Source organism: Brassica napus, unplaced genomic scaffold (assembly GCF_020379485.1).
Source record: "Brassica napus cultivar Da-Ae unplaced genomic scaffold, Da-Ae ScsIHWf_255;HRSCAF=426, whole genome shotgun sequence".
Taxonomy (NCBI): Eukaryota; Viridiplantae; Streptophyta; class Magnoliopsida; order Brassicales; family Brassicaceae; genus Brassica; species Brassica napus.
The window spans coordinates 222,497-243,443 of record NW_026015874.1 but is presented as its reverse complement, the minus strand read 5'-3'; the positions used below and the strand labels follow the sequence as shown (position 1 = coordinate 243,443).

General features: G+C 46.3%; 2 non-coding genes across 2 annotated transcripts; both read left to right on the top strand.

Moving 5' to 3' along the window:
- Window positions 1–2,095: 2,095 nt before the first annotated feature.
- Window positions 2,096–2,202, top strand: LOC125601434. Its single transcript, XR_007334249.1, has one exon. It is a non-coding gene; the product is annotated as a small nucleolar RNA R71 (small nucleolar RNA).
- A 13,426-nt stretch (window positions 2,203–15,628) lies between these two features.
- Window positions 15,629–15,735, top strand: LOC125601427. The gene has a single exon (XR_007334242.1). It is a non-coding gene; the product is annotated as a small nucleolar RNA R71 (small nucleolar RNA).
- Window positions 15,736–20,947: the final 5,212 nt, after the last annotated feature.

Here is a 20,947-nt window from a genome sequence, read left to right as displayed (position 1 = left end):
CAAAGACATTTCTATTGCACGTTCTTTCCAGTAATCCTCATCGTATTTCTCGGTATGTTCCTCATTAGGTGAAGTAATTACAGTGTCAACTGCAAAATTTTCATGGAAACCACTGTCTGCCCAACTGCCTATGGAATAATCATCATGCCCTCTCTTTCTTGGAGGTTGGAAGGCAAAGTGTTGGTAACAATGATTAGGTGAAGCGAAATGGTCAACTGGGTGCATTACGTCGAGTGACGTGTTGTTGCGGTTATCGGTCACCGTTGACTCATTGGAATCGATCGATGGAAAGGTTGGGGTGTCGATCGATTCCGAGTACTCTGTTTCGTACTCCGATTCATACTCTGCGCCGCAATGGCATGCGCCAATGAAGCCAAGTTCTTTCCCATAATCCACAGAATTAATGATCTTTCTCTTAGGTCGGATGGGGTCGTAGTGGATGTTTGGGTCTATGAGCGTTAGACACAATTTGTTTTTGTTCATGTCACATACAGCTCCTACTGTAGCTAGGAAAGATCTTCCAAGCAGAAGTGAAGAGTTCCAGGTAAGCTTGATGTCTAAGACATGAAAATCTACAGGGACAAGGGCATTACCAATCTGTACCTCCAGATCTCTTATGATACCTCCTGATCGGTTCTCTGAAAGATCCAGGAAGATGAAGGATTCCGTTGAGGGTTTGATGGTCAAACCAAGCTGGTCTGCCATGATCCTAGGGAGGATACTAACTGATGCTCCTTTGTCACACATTGAATGGGGAAATTCAACACCCTTGACTACGCATGGTATTGCAAACTTCCCAGGATCACTCTTCTTCGTCAATGTGATCCTGTGTTTCATCTTCTCTCTGACTTGATGAAACATTCTCCTAATGTCCTCCTCGGTTACCTTTGTTTCTCTGAAGAACATCCACAACCGGTGTGTGAAGTAAGCTTCATCAAAAGGTTTTTCGATTGGGATTCTGAGGACTCGTTTAGTGAAACCATCCATCTCCTTATCGTTAGCTTCCCTCTTAAGGTTTTTAGGAATCTTCTCCTTTCTTTTCCGTAACCTTCTCCCTTCAGATTCTTGTTCATTATCTATTGAGGTAACCGCACTCGGTATGTCAAAGGTGCCTTCGATCGATGGGAGATGTGTTGTGACGATCGACGTCGGACTCACTCTGTCGATCGATGGTTGGCTCAACCGATCGATCGATTTTTTCATAGAAAGGGGAGGGTGGGTGAGGATGCTTAGCTGTGAATTCTTCATGAGTTAGAATTCGAACCGCATTGCATTCAGTCGATTTGGCAGATGACGTTGATCGATGACTGGAGTAATCCGTCCATCGATCTTCATCATGGTCTGTCGATCGATGCGAGTTCATCGACATCGGTCGACACCATTGGGATCCGCCGAGACTCATGGAGCTTTCGATTTTGAAATCTCCTTCCTCAAGGTTTTCATTTCTCACCACTTGCCAGAAATCATCATCTATGATGGCATTTACGTGGTGTTTTCCTTTGTCGGCTCTTGCCTCTCTAGCAAAAGCTTCTTGCCTCTTTATAGTCTCGCCCGTCTGAATTACTTGGGTTTCAAGTTTTCTCACCTGAGTCCGTAAGGTCTCGATTTTGGTGTTCAGATTACGGTGATTTGTTGTTGTCCCAACAGTACTCGATCAAGCATTTCTTCGATCTTGTTTTCCTGAGTCTGGGGTGGTGGATTTTGGTAGTAAGAGTTTGAGTAGCTCTTGCTGTTGTTTCCGCCCTGGTTTCCAAATTTCTGGAATCTAGTACCTCCGATGTAATTCACATTTTCTTCTCCTTCCGTATCTCCTACTTCTCCTTCCGCTGAACAGACTTGCTTCCTAAGAAGCTCGTGCACCACATCTAACTTAGCTCTTATTTCGTCCATCTGTTCCTTCCCGATAGAGGCTACAGACTTCTTCCGTTCAGAGTCAGTGTTTTTGGTGCTGCTGCTGTTAGCAAGGTTTTCGATAAGTCTCATAGCTTCCAACGGATTCCGAGTAGTGAAGTTTCCTTCACTCGCCGTATCAAGGGACATTTGATACTGTAAGGCGAGACCTCGGAAGAAAGTGCTTAGCAGCTGCACTTCGTTAAATCTGTGGTGTGGACAGTCTCGCTGGAAGAACCTAAATCTAATCCACGCATCTTTGAAGGACTCTCCAGCCTTCTGCGAGAATGTGGAAATTTTGTTCCGAAGTTCTTCAGCGCGTGCCTCATAGAAGAAGTTTCGTAAGAAAGCATTCTTGATGTCGCTCCAGGATGTTAAAGATCCTGTGGGTTGCTGCCTAAGCCAGTGCATCGCTTCTCCATTCAGCGTGTATCTGAAAAGCTTGCACAGCAGGTAATCTTTGGGGACTCCTTCCATCCGAATGGCAGCGATTAGATCCTCGAACCGTTCCAAATGGTCCATAGGATGCTCGTGCGGTAACCCATAGTAGGGTATCTGCGACACGAGAGTGTAGTATTGAGGCTTCAGCTCGAAATTCTACTTCTGGATCTCTGGAAGTCGAATAGCTGATCTGTTGGAATAGTACTCATCTGGGCGATTGTAGTCGGCCAGTGGTTTCGATCGAGCGTACTCATCTACAGGTTGAGCAGCTCCTGTAGCATCAGCATCAGGGATTACAGTTCCCTGAGCATCTATTTTCTGACCTGTTGCATTACGCAGATGGCCGGCCTGGTCATACAGGTTTCAGTTCTCATCCTGAGTTAGAATAATAATGTTTACCATTTTTTACGATACAATGTCGATCGACGTACGCGGTGTAGTATCGATCGTTGTCGAACGATTGAGATCAATTGACGATGACGGTCTGGTGTCGGTCGACGGTTGGGTGTGCGTATCGATCGACGACGAAGTGGTTGCGTCGAGCGATGTGGAACGTTGACCTCTTCGGATGGTGCGTTCCAAATGAGCAGGATCGTCTGAGAACAGCAAGTCTTTCTCCTTGTTACTTCTGGTACCGCTGGGCATGCACCTGAAAAGACAAGAAAAAGATTATTAGAAAGGGGGTAAAGAAAAGAATAAGAATTAATAAAACTAAATCTAATGGCGATCAAAGCTCCCCGGCAAAGGCGCCGAATTTGATACCACTCAAATTACCCTAAGGAGTGTTACTCTCATCAAAAGAGGTTCAGATGTAGTACTTAGGGATCGAATCCACAAGGAGCTATGGAACAATTAAATCTAGTGTTTATTAATTTTAAAGGTTGTAAATGTTTTAATGAAATAGCAATAGTAACAAGCGAGTAAATAATAAATGTAACTTAGGTTGGAAATGATATTAGATGCAGGGCCACTATTCAGGTGTTGGAGATTATAATTCTTACAGATGCCTAACTGTTGCATGCATGATATGTTAGAGCTCGTTCGCTTAACTCAGTGATCAGCTGTCGCATGTACCACTGGTTAACAGACTAGATCTTGTGTCTCACCGGTTAGATGCAGACACAAGAGAGTGTCGATCGATAGTCTATTAAGAAGTCAACCGATATACCTTTGCCAACATCGATCGATTGTCAGTTGAGGACATCGATCGACGGGTTCTAGCCAGGCCTATGCGCGAGTATGAAATGCCCTACTAAGATTCTAAATTGGCGGTTAGCCCTCTCTAGCAATCCTAATATGATAGATAGATGTCAGGATGGGATAACAACGGTGCTTGAATATGCAATCCTATGATCAAGTTCTAGTTAGCAAAGCTAAAACAAGCAATGAATACAAATCTATCATGAATATCACAACAAGGCAGATCTATAGTTTGGGGTTAATCCCACAAACCTTTCTGAACCATGGATCTAACAGTTGAACTACTCAGACATAGCAAAGCAATTCATATCAATAGAGAAATAAGAATTCATAGAATAGATGAAAAGAAATAGAAACAAGGAGTTCCAATCACAAGTGATCTTCTCTCCAAAATGAAACTTGTAACAAAACTAGGTCTAGAAAGAAAGCTCTCTCTGCCGTCAAAACACTTGAAGTATATATTCTACTAGGTTAAAAACTCGTCAGGGCATTTTGGTAATTTGGCTTGGCCTTGGTTTTTAAGTCTGCTGAGTCCAAAATGTCGCATCTGGTGTCTCGACATTTATCGATGGTACTTGTGTACATCGATAGATATTAATCTTCATCTGTCGAGGCATTTCCTGATATCGATTGTCAGCACTGATGCGCATCGATCGATTATTTTTCCTCTTGTCGACCTCTAAGTGGTCAGCTCGGGTGAAATGTCCTTTAAGCTCCAAAATGCTCCAAAGTCACAGCTTTACTCCGAAATGCTCCTGAACCTAAAAACATACCTAGAAGAGTAGAAAACATAGATATATATATAGTAAAATACTAATATACCATGGATAAAAATGGGTCAAATCCAAGGTATATCAAGTAGCTCGGCCAGCTCAACGAAGCTAGGTTTAGTTCACTCCAGCTCAGTCCCTACTAAGTCAGCTCCCCTAGCTGGACTACTAGCTCACTCAGCTGAGGCAGCTGAAAGTCAGCTCATCTCAGCTAGACGGACTGTTTGGGTTTTAGGCCGATGGTCCGGGTCCGGGTCAGTGGCGGGCTGTGAGGTCCGGCCATGAGGCCATGGGCTGTTGGAAACTTGGACAAAGCCGTGGGCTAAGTCCAGGAGGCTTGGGGCGTGGGTTGGGCTTATGACCGACCCCAAACCCAATCAGAAAGGGCGAAGGGATGCAAGTGGCCGAGAGGGCACAACCCTTGGTCGATGGTTCCCATTCGCTAGCAAGTCGTGCCTGTTCGTGGGGCAAGACTTACCCCCTTGTTTTCTATAAATATGGGGTCTCTCCTGTTGGTTTCATTATCCAATTCCAGAGTAAAATACTCAAAGAAAAATGTAGAGAGAGAGCAAGAGAAAGAGAAAGAGAGAGAGAGTTCTGGCCAAGAGAAAGGCCGAGTGTGGTGGTGTTGTGTTCCGGCGACTCTGATCGTTTGGGAACTAACTCCGGTAAAGAATGGGAGATCAAGAAAAGCAAAAGAGCATGGAGAACCCAGACGTGGTTCACAAGGTATGTGATGGGCCGTGGCTCCATCAGACCGAACAGACGGTCCATGCGACCGCGCCGCAGCTCTGCTCGGTTCCTGAGTCCCATCCGGCTCTCCTTATCTGTTTCAATTTGTTTCTCTTCTCTTCTCTCTGGTTAAACACGAAAGGTTGTGTTGGTTGAGTCCAAGGGACACGTCCCTAGGCTTTGGCCGAACATAATCAAACCGCTAGCCTAGACACTGGTCGGTTAGACGGACGGTCCGATCGCTCCAAGACTAGGCGGTTAGGACGAACGGTTGGGAATGACCCAAACGGCATGAGTTGCCAAGAGTCATGAGTTACCAAAGGTTGTGAGTTGCCAAAGGGTGTTAGTGACCAAAAGGTACGAGATACCAAAGGTTACGAACATCAAAAGGTACGAGGACCGAGAGGTACGAATGGCCAGAGGGTGCATGTTCCAAACGGTGTCTTTCGGGACAGGTTATGACCGATCCTTATGGATCAGCCTATGGCTTGTTTAAGTAAGACAAGGTCACAGTTTGTCTAAGCCAAGGTAGAGTCGCAAGGTCTGACCGGTTGCTAAGCCTTCCGGATTAGGCTTGAGGCTTACTCGGCCGATTGGATCCAGGCCTAAGGCCGGATCAGGTAAGGGAGTCCGTTGGGCCATCGTGCTGGACTTCATTGGCCGGTCGCACCTAGATTCTATCCGGTTAGGCGGATTGGTCTTTGGGGACGATCCGGATATGTTCGTGTGTTTTGTTTATCTATTCTGGACTATCTATCTGATTCTAAGTCAAGGGGTGGTTGGTTGAATGACTTAGGATACGGTAGATAGGTTCATACTTTTTATGATTATATTGACTGAGGTTTATCTAAGTTCTAGGGACCAAGCCAAGCATTGTAGAATCAATCCGTTCTATTCTCGGTTATGATTAATGCTTATCTGGTTATGGTTTCAGGAACTAAGGATGGTTCTGGTCAAGCCAAGGAGCCGTGAAGGCTCGGTCAGTGAGAGGCTGTGTAACGTGTGGGTAGATGATGCTAGGGACGAACTAGTGATTGTCTATGAAACTGTTAAGAAATTGTGTATTGGATCTCATGTTTCTAAGTAATACAAAGTTAACACATTATTATTCCGCTGTGCAATCTGTTCCTTTGTTTATGAACCTCATATTCGAATATGACTTAGTGAATAAAAGACTTAGAATGAATCAGACAAGCAAAGATATTAATAAGTAAGCATTTGTATCCAGTTGGGTCGAGAGACCAGGAACTCGAGGATGAGACAGTCCAGGTTCGTCGGTTCATTCGAGGCTTAAGGCCGGAGCTGAGAACCCACTGCTCGATCCGCACCTTCAGCACCGTCAGAGAGCTTGTTGAACGTGTAGCTCTTTTGGAGTCTAACTTGGCCGAAGAAGCCAAGCTTAAGACGAAGTCGCAGTCTGTCCTGACGGGTAATACTAACGACCGAAAGAGGAAGTGGGACCAGGTTGACGGAGGCAAGGCCTCTAGTGGACGACCTGAATGTCCCAAGTGTGGTAAGAACCATCCAGGTGAATTCTGGAAAGCCATGGGAGCTTGTGTGAGATGTGGCAGTTTGGATCATTCCATCCGAGATTGCACTCGACAAAGCCGGACTCAGGGCCAATCCAGTGGCAGCGGCTCTCGGACTTGTTTCCATTGCGGCCAAAGTGGACACTTCCAAAGTGAATGTCCCAAGCGGCAAGGAGGACAAGGGAAGGGTCGTGGAGACACGGAAAAGTCGACCCAGAGCAGGCGGACCACAAGACCAAGGGTGTATGAGCTGTCCCGAGACGACGGCGTTTCTGGATCGTTTGATTCGATCTCTGGTAATTTCTGAATTTATCTGTTTACATTCAATAGAATGCTTGGTCTGGAACCTAGAGTGGGTAGGGGATTCTGATGTGGGTCTCTTATAGGGACCCTCATGATTGGTGGGGTTGAAACCCACGTGCTTTTGGACACAGGGGCTACACATAGTTTTGTGAGCCCGGAACTGGTCAGAAAGGGTATGTTCTGCCTCTGTTCTGGGGATAATTCGAGACTAGTGAGGGCGGCCGGCGGTCAAATCATGCACTCACTTGGGCTCATGACTAATATCCCGGTAATGATCCAGGAGAGAAATCTGCTTGTAGATCTGATTGTGTTGTGCCTACAGAATCACGATGTGATCCTAGGCATGGATTGGTTGGGAAAGTATCGGGACACTCTCGACTGCCACCGAGGATGTGTACGGTTGGAGACTGGACCTCACCCGATCCAGTACCAAAGTCTGAATATGAGTTCGGCTTTGGATAGAGTAGTGGTGTCAGCAATCCTAGCACAACGGATGCTTAGACGGGGTTGTGAAGCATATTTGACCACAATTACCACTATGGAGCACGACAAGTCTGATGATCAAAAAGATCTATCTGAGGACCCGTTGGTGTCTGAGTTCCCAGATGTGTTCCGTTCACTACAGGGTGTCCCCCCTGATAGGTCGGATCCATTTACGATTGAACTAGAACTAGGGACAGCTCCGCTGTTGAAGAGTCCGTATCAATTGGCTCTGGCCGAGATGGCCGAGCTAAAGAAGCAATTGGAACAATTGCTGGACAAGGGGTTCATACGACCAAGTAGCTCCCCTTGGGGTGCACCAGTCCTCTTTGTGAAATAGAAGGATGGTAGCATGCGTCTGTGTATTGACGATCGAGGGTTGAACATGGTTACTGTGAAGAACAAGTACCCGTTGCCCAGAATAGACGAGTTGTTGGATCAACTCAAAGGAGCCAAGTGGTTTTCTAAGATTGATTTGGCCTCGGGGTATCATCAGATCCCTATAGAACCAAATGATATTAGGAAGACAACATTTAGGACAAGGTATGGCCACTACGATTTTGTGGTTATGCCATTCGGTCTGACCAATGCGCCTGCTGCATTCATGAAAATGATGAACAGCGTGTTCTGAGACTTCCTGGATGAATCAGTGATCATCTTCATTGATGATATCCTAATTTACTCCAAGGATGAGGAATCTCATCGGAAACACTTGAGAGCCGTGCTGGAACGATTACGGGAACACAAGCTCTACGCAAAACTCAGTAAATGCAGTTTTTGGCAGAAGAGCATTGAGTTTCTCGGCCACATTGTGTCCGGCCAGGGCGTCTCGGTGGATCCAGAGAAGATCAGGGCAATCAAGGATTGGCCCCGACCATGCAGTGCCACGGAAGTCAGAAGTTTCCTAGGGCTGGCAGGTTATTATAGAAAGTTTGTGAAAGGATTCGCAAGCATGGCTCAGCCTATGAAACGGTTGACCGGGAAGGACGTTAAGTTCACATAGTCTGAGGAGTGTGGGTGTAAGACCCGTTCCTGGTCTCTCGGCCCAACTGGATACGAATGCTTACTTATTAATTTCTTCGCTTGTCTGATTCATTCTAAGTCTTTTATTCACTAAGTTATATTCGAATATGAGGTTCATAAACAAAGGAACAGATTGCACAGCAGAATAATAATGTGTTAACTTTGTATTACTTAGAAACATGAGATCCAATACACAACTTCTTAACAGGTTCATAGACAATCACTAGTTCGCCCCTAGCATTATCTACCCACACGTTACACAGCCTCTCACTGACCGAGCCTTCACGGCTCCTTGGCTTGACCAGAACCATCCTTAGTCCCTGAAACCATAACCAGATAAGCATTAATCATAACCGAGAATAGAACGGATTGATTCTACAATGCTTGGTTTGGTCCCTCGAACTTAGATAAACCTCGGTCAATATAATCATAAAAAGTATGAACCTATCTACCGTATCCTAAGTCATTCAACCAACCACCCCTTGACTTAGAATCAGATAGATAGTCCATAATAGATAAACAGAACACACGAACAGATCCGGATCGTCCCCAAAGACCAATCCGTCTACCGGATAGAATCTGGGTGCGACCGGCCAATGAAGTCCGGCTCGATGGCCCAACGGACTCCCTTACCTGATCCAGCCTTAGGCCTGGATCCAATCGGCCGAGTAAGCCTCAAGCCTAATCCGGAAGGCTTAGCAACCGGTCAGACCTTGCGACTCTACCTTGGCTTAGACAAACCGTGACCTTGTCTTACTTAAACAAGCCATAGGCTGATCCACAAGGATCGGTCATAACCTGTCCCGAAAGACACCGTTTGGAACATGCACCATCCGGCCATTCCTAACTCTCGGTCCTCGTACCTTTTGATGTTCGTAACCTTTGGTATCTCGTACCTTTTGGTCACTAACACCCTTTGGCAACTCACAACCTTTGGTAACTCATGACTCTTGACAACTCGTGCCCTTTGGGTCATTCCCAACCGTTCGTCCTAACCGCCCAGTCTTGGAGCGATCGGACCGTCCGTCTAACCGACCAGTGTCTAGGCTAGCAGTTTGATTATGTTCGGCCAAAGCCTAGGGACATGTCCCTTGGACTCAACCAACACAACCTTTTGTGTTTAACCAGAGAGAAGAGAAGAGAAACGAATTGAAGCAGATAAGGAGAGCCGGATGGGACTCAGGAACCGAGCAGAGCCGCAGTGCGGTCGCATGGACCGTCCGTTCGGTCTGATGGAGCCACGGCCCATCACATACCTTGTGAACCACGTCTGGGTTCTCCATGCTCTTCTCCTTGTTTTGATCTCCCATTCTTGAGCGGAGTTAGTTCCCAAACGATCAGAGTCGCCGGAACACAACACCACCACCCTCGGCCTTTCTCTTGGCCGGAACTCTCTCTCTCTCTTTCTCTTTCTCTCTCTCTACGTTTTTCTCTGAGTATTTTACTCTGGAATTGGATAATGAAACCAACAGGAGAGACCCCATATTTATAGAAAACGAGGGGGTAAGTCTTGCCCCACGAACAGGCACGACTTGCTAGCGAATGGGGACCATCGGCCAAGGGTTGTGCCCTCTCGGGCACTTGCATGCCTTCGCCCTTTCTAATTGGGTTTGGGGTCAGTCATAAGCCCAACCCACGCCCCAAGCCTCCTGGACTTAGCCTACGGCCTTGTCCAAGGACCCAACAGCCCATGGCCTCATGGCCGGACCTCACAGCCTGCCACTGACCCGGACCCGGACCATCGACCTAAAACCCGAACAGCCCGTCTAGCTGAGATGAGCTGACTCTTAGCTGCCTCAGCTGAGTGAGCTAGTAGTCCAGCTAGCGGAACTGACTTAGTAGGGACAGAGCTGGAGTGACCTAAAGCTAGCTTTGTTGAGCTGGCCGAGCTACTCCTCTACTTCATCCAGTTACCGTCTTACTCGTCCTAGCTGTCTCTTAGCTTATATAAGGTTAAGTCTAAGTTTCCTCATGTTCTTAACCTTCTTTCTCGACCATGGCTGGTACGTTTCCTCGAACCATGGCCGTCCCGACAATCCTATTCAGGATTGGGGGAGTGACAAGTCTCCCCCCCCTTGGGATGGATTCGTCCTCGAATCCGAATCAAATGTTTCCTCGGAAACATACTGATCCAACCACTCTGGGTACTCTGCTTTCATTCTAGCTTCGGTTTCCCATGTGATTATATCCTGACCATTACAGTCCCAGACGACCTTGACCATCTGGACCGTCTTCTTCCTTGTTGCTTTTTCCATCCTATCTATGATTCGAACTGGCCTTGTTTCCAAGGTTAGGTTCTTACCAAGATCGTCTGGATTGGCAGGAAGAGCGATGTCTTGGTCCGTCAGACATTTCCGGAGTTGGGAGACGTGGAACACATTATGAAATGCGTCCATCTTGGCCGGCAAGTCCAACTTGTAGGCTGATACCACTCAAATTATACTAAGGAGTGTTACTCTCATCAAAAGAGGTTCAGATGTAGTACTTAGGGATGGAATCCACAAGGAGCTAGGGAACAATTAAATCTAGTGTTGGAAATGATATTAGATGCAGGGCTACTATTTATGTGTTGGAGATTATAATTTTTGTAGATGCCTATTTGTTGCATGCATGATATGTTAGAGCTCAACCGCTTAACTCAGTGATCAGCTGTCGCATGTTTCACTGGTTAACAAACTATATCTCGTGTCTCTACGGTTAGTATGTTGACAACGAAAGAGTTTCGATCGATGGTCCTATAGGGACGTCGACCGATACACCTTTACCTACGTCGACCGATAGTCAGTTGAGGACATCGATCGACGGGTTCTAGCCAGGCCTATGCGCGAGTATGATATGCCCTATTAAGATACTAAATTGGCGGTTAGCCCTCTCTAGCAGTCCTAATATGATAGATAGATGTCAGGATGGGATAACAAGGGTGCTTGAGTATGCAATCCTATGATCATGTTCTAGTTAGCAAGGCTAAAACAAGCAATGAATACAAATCTATCATGAATATCACAACAAGGCAGATCTATAGCTTGGGGCTAATCCCACAAACCTATCTGAACCCTGGATCTAATAAATGAACTACTCAGACATAGCAAAGCAATTCATGACAATGAAGAAATGGGAATTCATAGTATAGATGAAAAGAAATGAAAACAAGGAGTTCCAATCACAAGTGATCTTCTCTCCAAAACTCTCTCTCTCTCTCTCTCTCAAAGTAAAACTGTAACAAAAAGGTCTCCCTGCTGTCAAAACACTTAGGCAGTATATAATCTACTAGGTTAAAACCTCGTCAGGGCATTGATCTCGGCGACTTACCTTCGAGCGATTTCGCTCGCTTCCTGTCGATCGATGCTGATATCTGGTGTTGAGCTGTGAGTTGCCTCTGAATGGCTTTAACTTCCTTCTGTAGCCATTATGCATGGCAATCTAGTCCACCGATTATGTTGTCAAATGGAAAGTAGATGTCTTCATAGCGTTTGTCAAGTCGTTCCTCCATGGTGTCTATAGCAGTGTAGATCTTGGATGTGATCTTGTCAACCTCTGCTGCTGTGTAGGGAAGTAACTCCACAAGATTCTTGCCATCGATCCATGGCCCTCGTAGCCTGTCAATCGAAAATGAGTTTGCCTGCAAAAAAATTTGATTAGTAATTTTATCAATATCCCTTTGGGCATGAAGTATTTGACTAGACAATTTGTTTAAATATAGCATGACTGGTGATACGAAGCGGTCATGCATGTCCTCGTAAGTCTGCAGCCTATCATCCATGGCTGAGATCTTAGCGTCGAGCGATGTGATGGTACACACGTCGATCAATGTGGATGGTTGTTGGTCCTTCTTGCGAATGGTGTCCAGATCTTGTTGTAGTAGCTCGATTTTAGTGCTCAGCCAGTCCACGTTGTTGTTGAGAGGGTAGTACATGTCGTTTATCCTCGTGTTGATGTATGAGACTTTCCATTCATCCTTTTGTTCTGCTGAACATTGAGGTTCTGCAGGGATCTGGGCTGTCAGAAGACTGACGGTGATCGATGGTGCATATAGTGCGTCGATCGATGCTGAGGTCGTGGCTTCCTTCTCAAGTTGCTGTCGTAAACTCTCAATTTCTGTCCTCATTTCTACCATAGTTCTGAAAAGCTAACTGTAGCCTCTATCCAAAGGTTGATGTGTATCTTCTACCAATGATTTGAGCTCTTCTCCCAGTTTTTCCTGAGCTCCACAAATACCAGTCACCATCTCATTGATTTCATCTTTGGTGTAGAGTTCTGGTGCCAGTCTTGTGAGTGTGAAGGAAGTGGCTTGTTCTGGAAGACATATGTGGATCCCTTCAAAAAGAGATGCTCTTTCCAGTAATTTCCTGATGTCGTCCATTGTGACAGGTATCATCTCACCAGCTACGCCTCGTGCGTGTCCACACTCATCTATGTAGACTCCATACTCGTCCCTTCGTTTCCAAGTGAACTTTCTGGCTCCGTACATGTCAAAAGCGCGGTATCAAAATTCATAACGTCTGTCGATCGACGTCGGGTCATCCTTATCGGTCGACGTTGGTGTTATCCTGTCGATCGATGTCTGAGTTGTTCTGTCGATCGATGCTTGGACTTTTGGTTGGCATGATAGATCTGGATTGATTTCTGTTGTGGTGACTCCCACGTGTTTGTTTGGATCGGTTTGAATGACGTATGGAGTGCCACGTTGTTGTGAGAATAGGTTGTCAGGTCCATTGGCCACTTGAAGGATATCTGCTATGTCCTCTCTGGACACTTGTAAGATCCTTCCATCTATTGCACGTGCCTTGCCATCTGGGTTCCTGAAAATACCAAATTCATCAGGTGTTAGAAAACCGTAATCAGTGTTTGCATTATAATTCAATTTAGAAATAGAAAGATTAGGTTTAAGAGTAGTATCGATCGATGTTGATACAGATGCATCGATCGAGGGCAGAATAATTTCTGCAGAACTTGTGTTCTTGAGATGATTGCTCTTCATGGATTTTCCTGTTGATGTAGACGGAAGAGTGTTCATCTTTTCTGCTTGTGTGTCTGATCTGGTGTGTGGAGGTGGTTTCAGGGGTGCAAAACGTTTTAAATAGGTATCTATAAACCTAGTTGGAGAGGGAATATTCTCTTGCTCCTGGATTTCGCTGCGGTGCGAATATCGATCGATGTTCCTGTATGGGTGTCGATCGATGTGAGCGGTTGTTTTGCTGGACGAGGGTGGGTATCGACCGATGTGGAGTGCACTTCGTCGAACGATGTTGTAAACGTGTTGGTGAACTTATGTGTTTCAAATCTTTCATCCTGCAAAGACATTTCTATTGCACGTTCCTTCCAACAATCCTCATCGTATTCCTCTGTATGTTCCTCGTTAGGTGAAGTAATTACAGTGTCAACTGCAAAACTTTCATGGAAACCACTGTCTGCCCAACTGCCTATGGAATAATCATCACGTCCTCTCTTGCTTGGAGGTTGGAAGGCAAAGTGTGGGTAACAATGATTAGGTATAGCTAAATGGTCAACCGGCTGATCAACGTCGATCGGTCACCATTGACTCATTGGAATCGATCGATGGAAAGGTGTGGGTGTCAATCGTTTATGATACCTCCTGATCGTTTCTCTGAAAGATCCATGAAGGTGAAGGATTCCGTTGAGGGTTCGATGGTCAAACCAAGATGGTCTACCATGATCCTAGGGAGGATACTAACTGATGCTCCTGTGTCACACATTGAATGGGGAATTTCAACAACCTTGACTACGCATGGTATTGCAAACTTCCCAGGATCACTCTTCTTCGACAATGTGATCATGTGTCTCATCTTCTCTCTGACTTGATGAAACATTCTCCTAATTTCCTCCTCAGTTACCTTTGTTTCTCTGAAGAACATTCACAACCTGTGTGTGAAGTAAGCTTCATCAAAAGGTTTTTCGATTGGGATTCTGAGGATTCTTTTAGTGAAACCATCCATCTCCTTATTGTTAGCTTCCCTCTTAAGATTCTTAAGAATTTTCTTCTTTCTTTTCCTTAACCTACTCCCTTCAGTTTCCTGATCTTCTTGAGCTGGTTCTGGTGAACTATTTAAAGGGTTGGGTTTTTGTTCGGGTGGGCTATCTAATGGTTTAAGTGGTGGTTTGAGTGCGTTGATATAGTCATTATCAATTGAGGGTAACCGCACTCGGTATGTCAGAGGTGCCTGTCGATCGATGGGAGGTGTGTTGTGACGATCGACGTCGAACTCACTCTGTCGATCGATGGTTGGGTCAACCGATCGATCGATTTTATCATAGAAAGGGGAGGGTGGGTGAGGATGCTTAGCTGCGAATTCCTCATGAGTTAGAATTCGAACTGCATTGCATTCAGTCGATTTAGCAAACGTCGTCGATCGATGACTGGAGTAATCTGTCCATCAATCTTCGTCATGGTGTGTCGATTGATGCGAGTTCATCGACATCGGTCGACACCATTGGGATCCGCCGAGACTCATGGAGCTTTCGATTTCGAAGTCTCCTTCCTCAAACTTTTCATGTCTCACCACTTGCCAGAAATCATCATCTATGATGGCATTTACGTGGTGTTTTCCTTTGTCAGCTTCTGCCTCTCTAGCATAAGCTTCTTGCCTCTTTATAGTTTCGCCAGTCTGAATCACTTGCATTTCAAGTTTTCTCACCTGAGTCCCTAAGGTCTCGATTTTGGTGTTCAGATTGTTGTAGCCGGAGTCTATTTTACCGTTGAAATCCACGGTGATTTGTTGTTGTCCCAACAATACTCAATCAAGCATTTCTTTGATCTTGCTTTCCTGAGTCTGGGGTGGTGGATTCTGGTAGTAGGAGTTCGAGTAGCTTTTGCTGTTGTTGAAGGGTTTTTGAAATTGTGAACTCTGGTTACTTCTTTGACCATTTCCAAAGAAGTTTCTGTTTCTGCCCTGGTTTCCAAATTTCTGGAATCCGGTACCTCCAATGTAGTTCACATTTTCTTCTCCTTCTGTATATGCTACTTCTCCTTCAGCTAAACAGGCTTGCTTCCTAAGAAGCTCGTGCACCACATTTAACTTAGCTCTTACTTCGTCCATATGTTCCTTTCCGATAGAGGCTACAGACTTCTTCCATTCAGAGTCAGTGTTTTTGGTGCTGCTGCTGTTAGCAAGGTTTTCGATAAGTCTCACAGCTTCTAACGGATTCCGAGAAGTGAAGTTTCCTTCACTCGCCGCATCAAGAGCCATTTGATACTGTAAGGCGAGACCTCGGAAGAAAGTGCTTAGCAGCTGACTTCGTTAAAATCCGTGGTGTGGACAGTCTCACTGGAAGAACCTAAATCTAATCCACGCATCTTTGAAGGACTTTCCAGCCACCTGCGAGAATGTGGAAATTTTGTTTCGGAGTTCTTCAGCGCGCGCCTCATCGAAGAAGTTTCGTAAGAAAGCATTCTTGATGTCGGCCCACGATGTTAACGATCCTGTGGGTAGCTGCCTAAGCCAGTGCATTGCTTCTCCATTCAGCGTGTATCTGAAGAGCTTGCACAGCAGGTAATCTTCGGGGACTCCTTCCATCCGAATAGCAGCGATTAAATCCTCGAACCGTTCTAGATGGTCCATAGGATGCTCGTGTGGTAACCCGGAGTAGGATATCTGCGACACGAGAGTGTAGTATTGAGGCTTCAGCTCAAAATTCTGCTTCTGGATCTCCGAAAGTCGAATAGCTGATCTGTTGGAATAGTACTCATTTGGGCGATTGTAGTCGGCCAGTGGTTTTGATCGAGCGTCCTCGTCTACAGGTTGAGCAGCTCCTGTAGCATCAGCATCAGGGATTACAGTCCCCTGAGCGTCTATTTTCTCACCTGTTGCATTACGCAGATGACCGTCCTGGTCATACAGGTTTCCGTTCTCGTCCTGTGTTAGAATAATAACGTTTACCATTTTTGACGACACGGTATCGATCGACGTACACGGTGTAATATCGATCGTTGTCGAACGATTAGGATCGATCGACGATGAAGGTCTGGTGTCGGTCGATGGTTGGTTGTAAGTATCGATCGGCGATGAAGTTGTTGCGTCGAGCGATGTGGAACGTTGACCTCTACGGATGGTGCGTTCCACGTGAGCAGGATCGTCTGAGAACAGCAAGTCTTTCTCCTTGTTGCTTCTGTTACCGCTGGACATGCACCTGAAAAGACAAGAAAAAGATTATGTCATAAAGGGGGTAGAGAAGAGAATAAGAAGTTTTTCCCAGGAATCACCCCAGTCTAAAAGACATGCTCGTAACATATCTTCCAATGTATGGATCGTACGTTCAGACTGTCCATCAGTCTGTGGGTGATAGGCAGTACTCATGTTCACTCTTGTTCCTAAAGGTTTTTGGAAAGCTTTCCAAAAGTAAGATGTAAACCTTGAATCCTTATCTTACACTATACTTGCCGGCACACCATGTAGTCGGACGATCTCATCAATGTACATACGTACAATCTGATCGACCCCATCCGACTTCTTGATAGCTAGAAAGTGTGCTGATTTTCTTACTCCTCGTGGTAGGGAGTCACAAAGTCCATTGTGATGTGATCCCATTTCCATTCCGGAATAGGCAAGCTTTGCAATAACCCACTAGGCACTTGATGTTCTGCTTTGATGAGTTGGCAAGTGGAACACTTAGCCACCCACTCGGCGACATCTGCCTTCATACGGATTCAATGATAGAACTTCTTAAGGTTCTGGTACATCATGGTCGCACCAGGATGAACCGAGAATCTGGACTTATGAGCTTCCCTCATAATCTCTTCCTTTAGACTTCTATCATTAGGAACACTGATCCGACCATTTACTAGGATGGTACCATCCTTTGCAGTCTGGTACTCCGTCCTATCATTCTGAGAAACCTTGTTCAGGTTCTCGTCCTGACCTTGAGCCAACTGAATTCGGGTAAGCAGGTCGGCCTGATTGACCGCCTCTAATCCGAGTGGTTCAGACTCTTTGGTTACCGGGTTCCCTACCACGAGGGTTGTGGTCGACCGCCTAACCAAATCAGCACACTTTCTGGCTATCAAGAAGTCGGATGGGGTTGATCAGATTGTACGTATGTACATTGATGAGATCGTCCGACTACATGGTGTGCCGGCAAGTATAGTGTCAGATAGGGATTCAAGGTTTACATCTTACTTCTGGAAAGCTTTCCAAAAAGCTTTAGGAACAAGAGTGAACATGAGTACTGCCTATCACCCACAGACTGATGGACAGTCTGAACGTACGATCCAGAAATTGGAAGATAAGTTGCGAGCATGTGTTTTAGACTGGGGTGATTCCTCGGAAAAACATCTACCTCTGGTGGAATTTGCTTACAACAATAGTTTCCATAGTAGTATTGGCATGTCGCCATACGAAGCTCTGTATGGGCGTCCATGCTGGACACCCTTGTGCTGGACCCAAGTTGGGGAACACAGCATGATTGGTCCGGAGATTGTCGAAGAGACAACCGAAAAGATCAAGTTCTTGAGGGATAAAATGAGACAGGAACAAGACCGCCAAAAGAACTATGCAGATCGACAAAGGAAAGATCTCGAGTTTCAAGTAGGTGACTTGGTGTATCTCAAAATGATTACCTTCAAAGGACGAGTCCGAATTTCCGGGAGACGGAAATTAGATCCGAGATACTTGGGGTCGTTGAAGGTCATTGAAAGAGTTGGTATGGTGGCCTACAAGTTGGACTTGCCGGCCAAGATGGACGCATTTCATAATGTGTTCCACGTCTCCCAACTCCGGAAATGTCTGACGGACCAAGACATCGCTCTTCCTGCCATTCCAGACGATGTTGGTAAGAACCTAACCTTGGAAACGAGGCCAGTACGAATCATAGATAGGATGGAAAAAGCAACAAGGAAGAAGACGGTCCAGATGGTCAAGGTCGTCTGGGACTGTAATGGTCAGGATATAATCACATGGGAAACCGAATCTAGAATGAAAGCAGAGTACCCAGGGTGGTTGGATCAGTTTGTTGCCGAGGAAACATTTGATTCAGATTCGAGGACGAATCCATCCCAAGGGGGGGGGGAGACTTGTCACGCCCCCAATCCTGAATAGGATTGTTGGGACGGCCATGGTTCGAGGAAACATACCAGCCAGTCTTAGGACATCAAGGCAAGCGTTCCATGGTCGAGAAAGAAGGTTAAGAACATAAGGAAACTTAGACTTAACCTTATATAAGCTAAGAGACAGCTAGGACGAGTAAGACGGTAACTGGACGAAGTAGACGAGAAGCTCGGCCAGCTCAACAAAGCTAGGTTTAGTTCACTCCAGCTCAGTCCCTACTAAGTCAGCTCCACTAGCTGGACTACTAGCTCACTCAGCTGAGGCAGCTGAGAGTCAGCTCATCTCAGCTAGACGGACTGTTCGGGTTTTAGGCCGATGGTCCGGGTCCGGGTCAGTGGCGGGCTGTGAGGTCCGGCCATGAGGCCATGGGCTGTTGGGTCCTTGGACATGGCCGTGGGCTAAGTCCAGGAGGCTTGGGGCGTGGGTTGGGCTTATGACCGACCCCAAACCCAATCAGAAAGGGCGAAGGGATACAAGTGGCCGAGAGGGCACAACCCTTGGCCGATGGTGCCCATTTGCTAGCAAGTCGTGGCTGTTCGTGGGGCAAGACTTACCCCCTCGTTTTCTATAAATATGGGGTCTCTCCTGTTGGTTTCATTATCCAATTACGGAGTAAAATACTCAGATAAAAACATAGAGAGAGAGAAAGAGAAAGAGAGAGAGAGTTCCGACCAAGAGAAAGGCCGAGTGTGGTGGAGTTGTGTTCCGGCGACTCTGATCGTTTGGGAACTAACTCCGGTCAAGAATGGGAGATCAAGACAAGCAGAAGAGCATGGAGAACCCATACGTTGTTCACAAGGTATGTGATGGGCCGTGGCTCCATCAGACTGAACGGACGGTCCATGCGACCGCACCGCGGCTCTGCTCGATTCCTGAGTCCCATCCGGCTCTCCTTATCTGTTTCAATTTGTTTCTCTTCTCTTCTCTCTGGTTAAACACGAAAGGTTGTGTTGGTTGAGTCCAAGGGACACGTCCCTAGGCTTTGGCCGAACATAATCAAACCGCTAGCCTAGAAACTGGTCGGTTAGACGGACGGTCCGATCGCTCCAAGACTGGGCGGTTAGGACGAATGGTTGGGAATGATCCAAAGGGCACGAGTTTTCAAGAGTCATGAGTTACCAACGGTTGTGAGTTGCCAAAGGGTGTTATTGACCAAAAGGTACGAGATACGAAAGGTTACGAACATCAAAAGGTACGAGGACCGAGAGGTACGAATGGCCAGAGGGTGCATGTTCCAAACGGTTTCTTTCGGGACAGGTTATGACCGATCCTTATGGATCAGCCTATGGCTTGTTTAAGTAAGACAAGGTCACGGTTTGTCTAAGCCAAGGTAGAGTCTCATGGTCTGACCGGTTGCTAAGCCTTCTGGATAAGGCTTGAGGCTTACTCGGCCGATTGGATCCAGGCCTAAGGCCGGATCAGGTAAGGGAGTCCGTTGGGCCATCGAGCCGGACTTCATTGGCCGGTCGCACCTAGATTCTATCTGGTTTGACGGATTCGTGTTTGGGGACGATCCAGATCTGTTCGTGTGTTTTGTTTATCTATTATGGACTATCTATCTGATTCTAAGTCAAGGGGTGGTTGGTTGAATGACTTAGGATAGGGTAGATAGGTTCATACTTTTTATGATTATATTGACTGAGGTTTATCTAAGTTCAAGGGACCAAGCCAAGCATTGTAGAATCAATCCGTTCTATTCTCGGTTATGATTAATGCTTATCTGGTTATGGTGTCAGGAACTAAGGATGGTTCTGGTCAAGCGAAGGAGCCGTGAACGCTCGGTCAGTGAGAGGCTGTCTAACGTGTGGGTAGATGATGCTAGGGACGAACTAGTGATTGTCTATGAAACTGTTAAGAAGTTGTGTATTCGATCTCATGTTTGTAAGTAATACAAAGTTAACACATTATTATTCCGCTGTGCAATCTGTTCCTTTGTTTATGAACCTCATATTCAAATATGACAGTGAATAAAAGACTTAGAATGAAACAGACTAGCAAAGACGTCCGTGGGTGTCCATCAGCACACACAGGACGTTCGTGGCTGTCCGTTTGTGTCTGTGTGTGTCCGTGTGTGTCCGTCAGCACAAACAGGATGTCTGTGGCTGTCCATCAGTACACATATCAACACGCTGGTCCTTGGACTCAGCACGCTGGCCCTTACCCAGGACTGTTCAGGTGATTTTGACCCACATGGGCTGTCTGTTCAGTACACATAAGACGTCTGTGGGTGTCCGTCAGCACAAACAGGACGTCCATGGCTATCCGTGTGTGTTCGTGTTTGTCTGTCAGCACACACAGGACGTCCGTGGCTGTCCATCAGTACACATATCAGCATGTTGGTCCTTGGACTCAGCATGCTGACCCTTCCCGTGGACTGTTCGAGTGATTTTGGCCCACGTGGGCTGTCTGTTCAGTACACACAGGACGTCAGTGGGTGTCCGCCAGCACACATAGGACGTCCGTGGCTGTCTGTGTGTGTCCGTGTGTGTCCTTCAGCAAACACAGGATGTCTGTGGCTGTT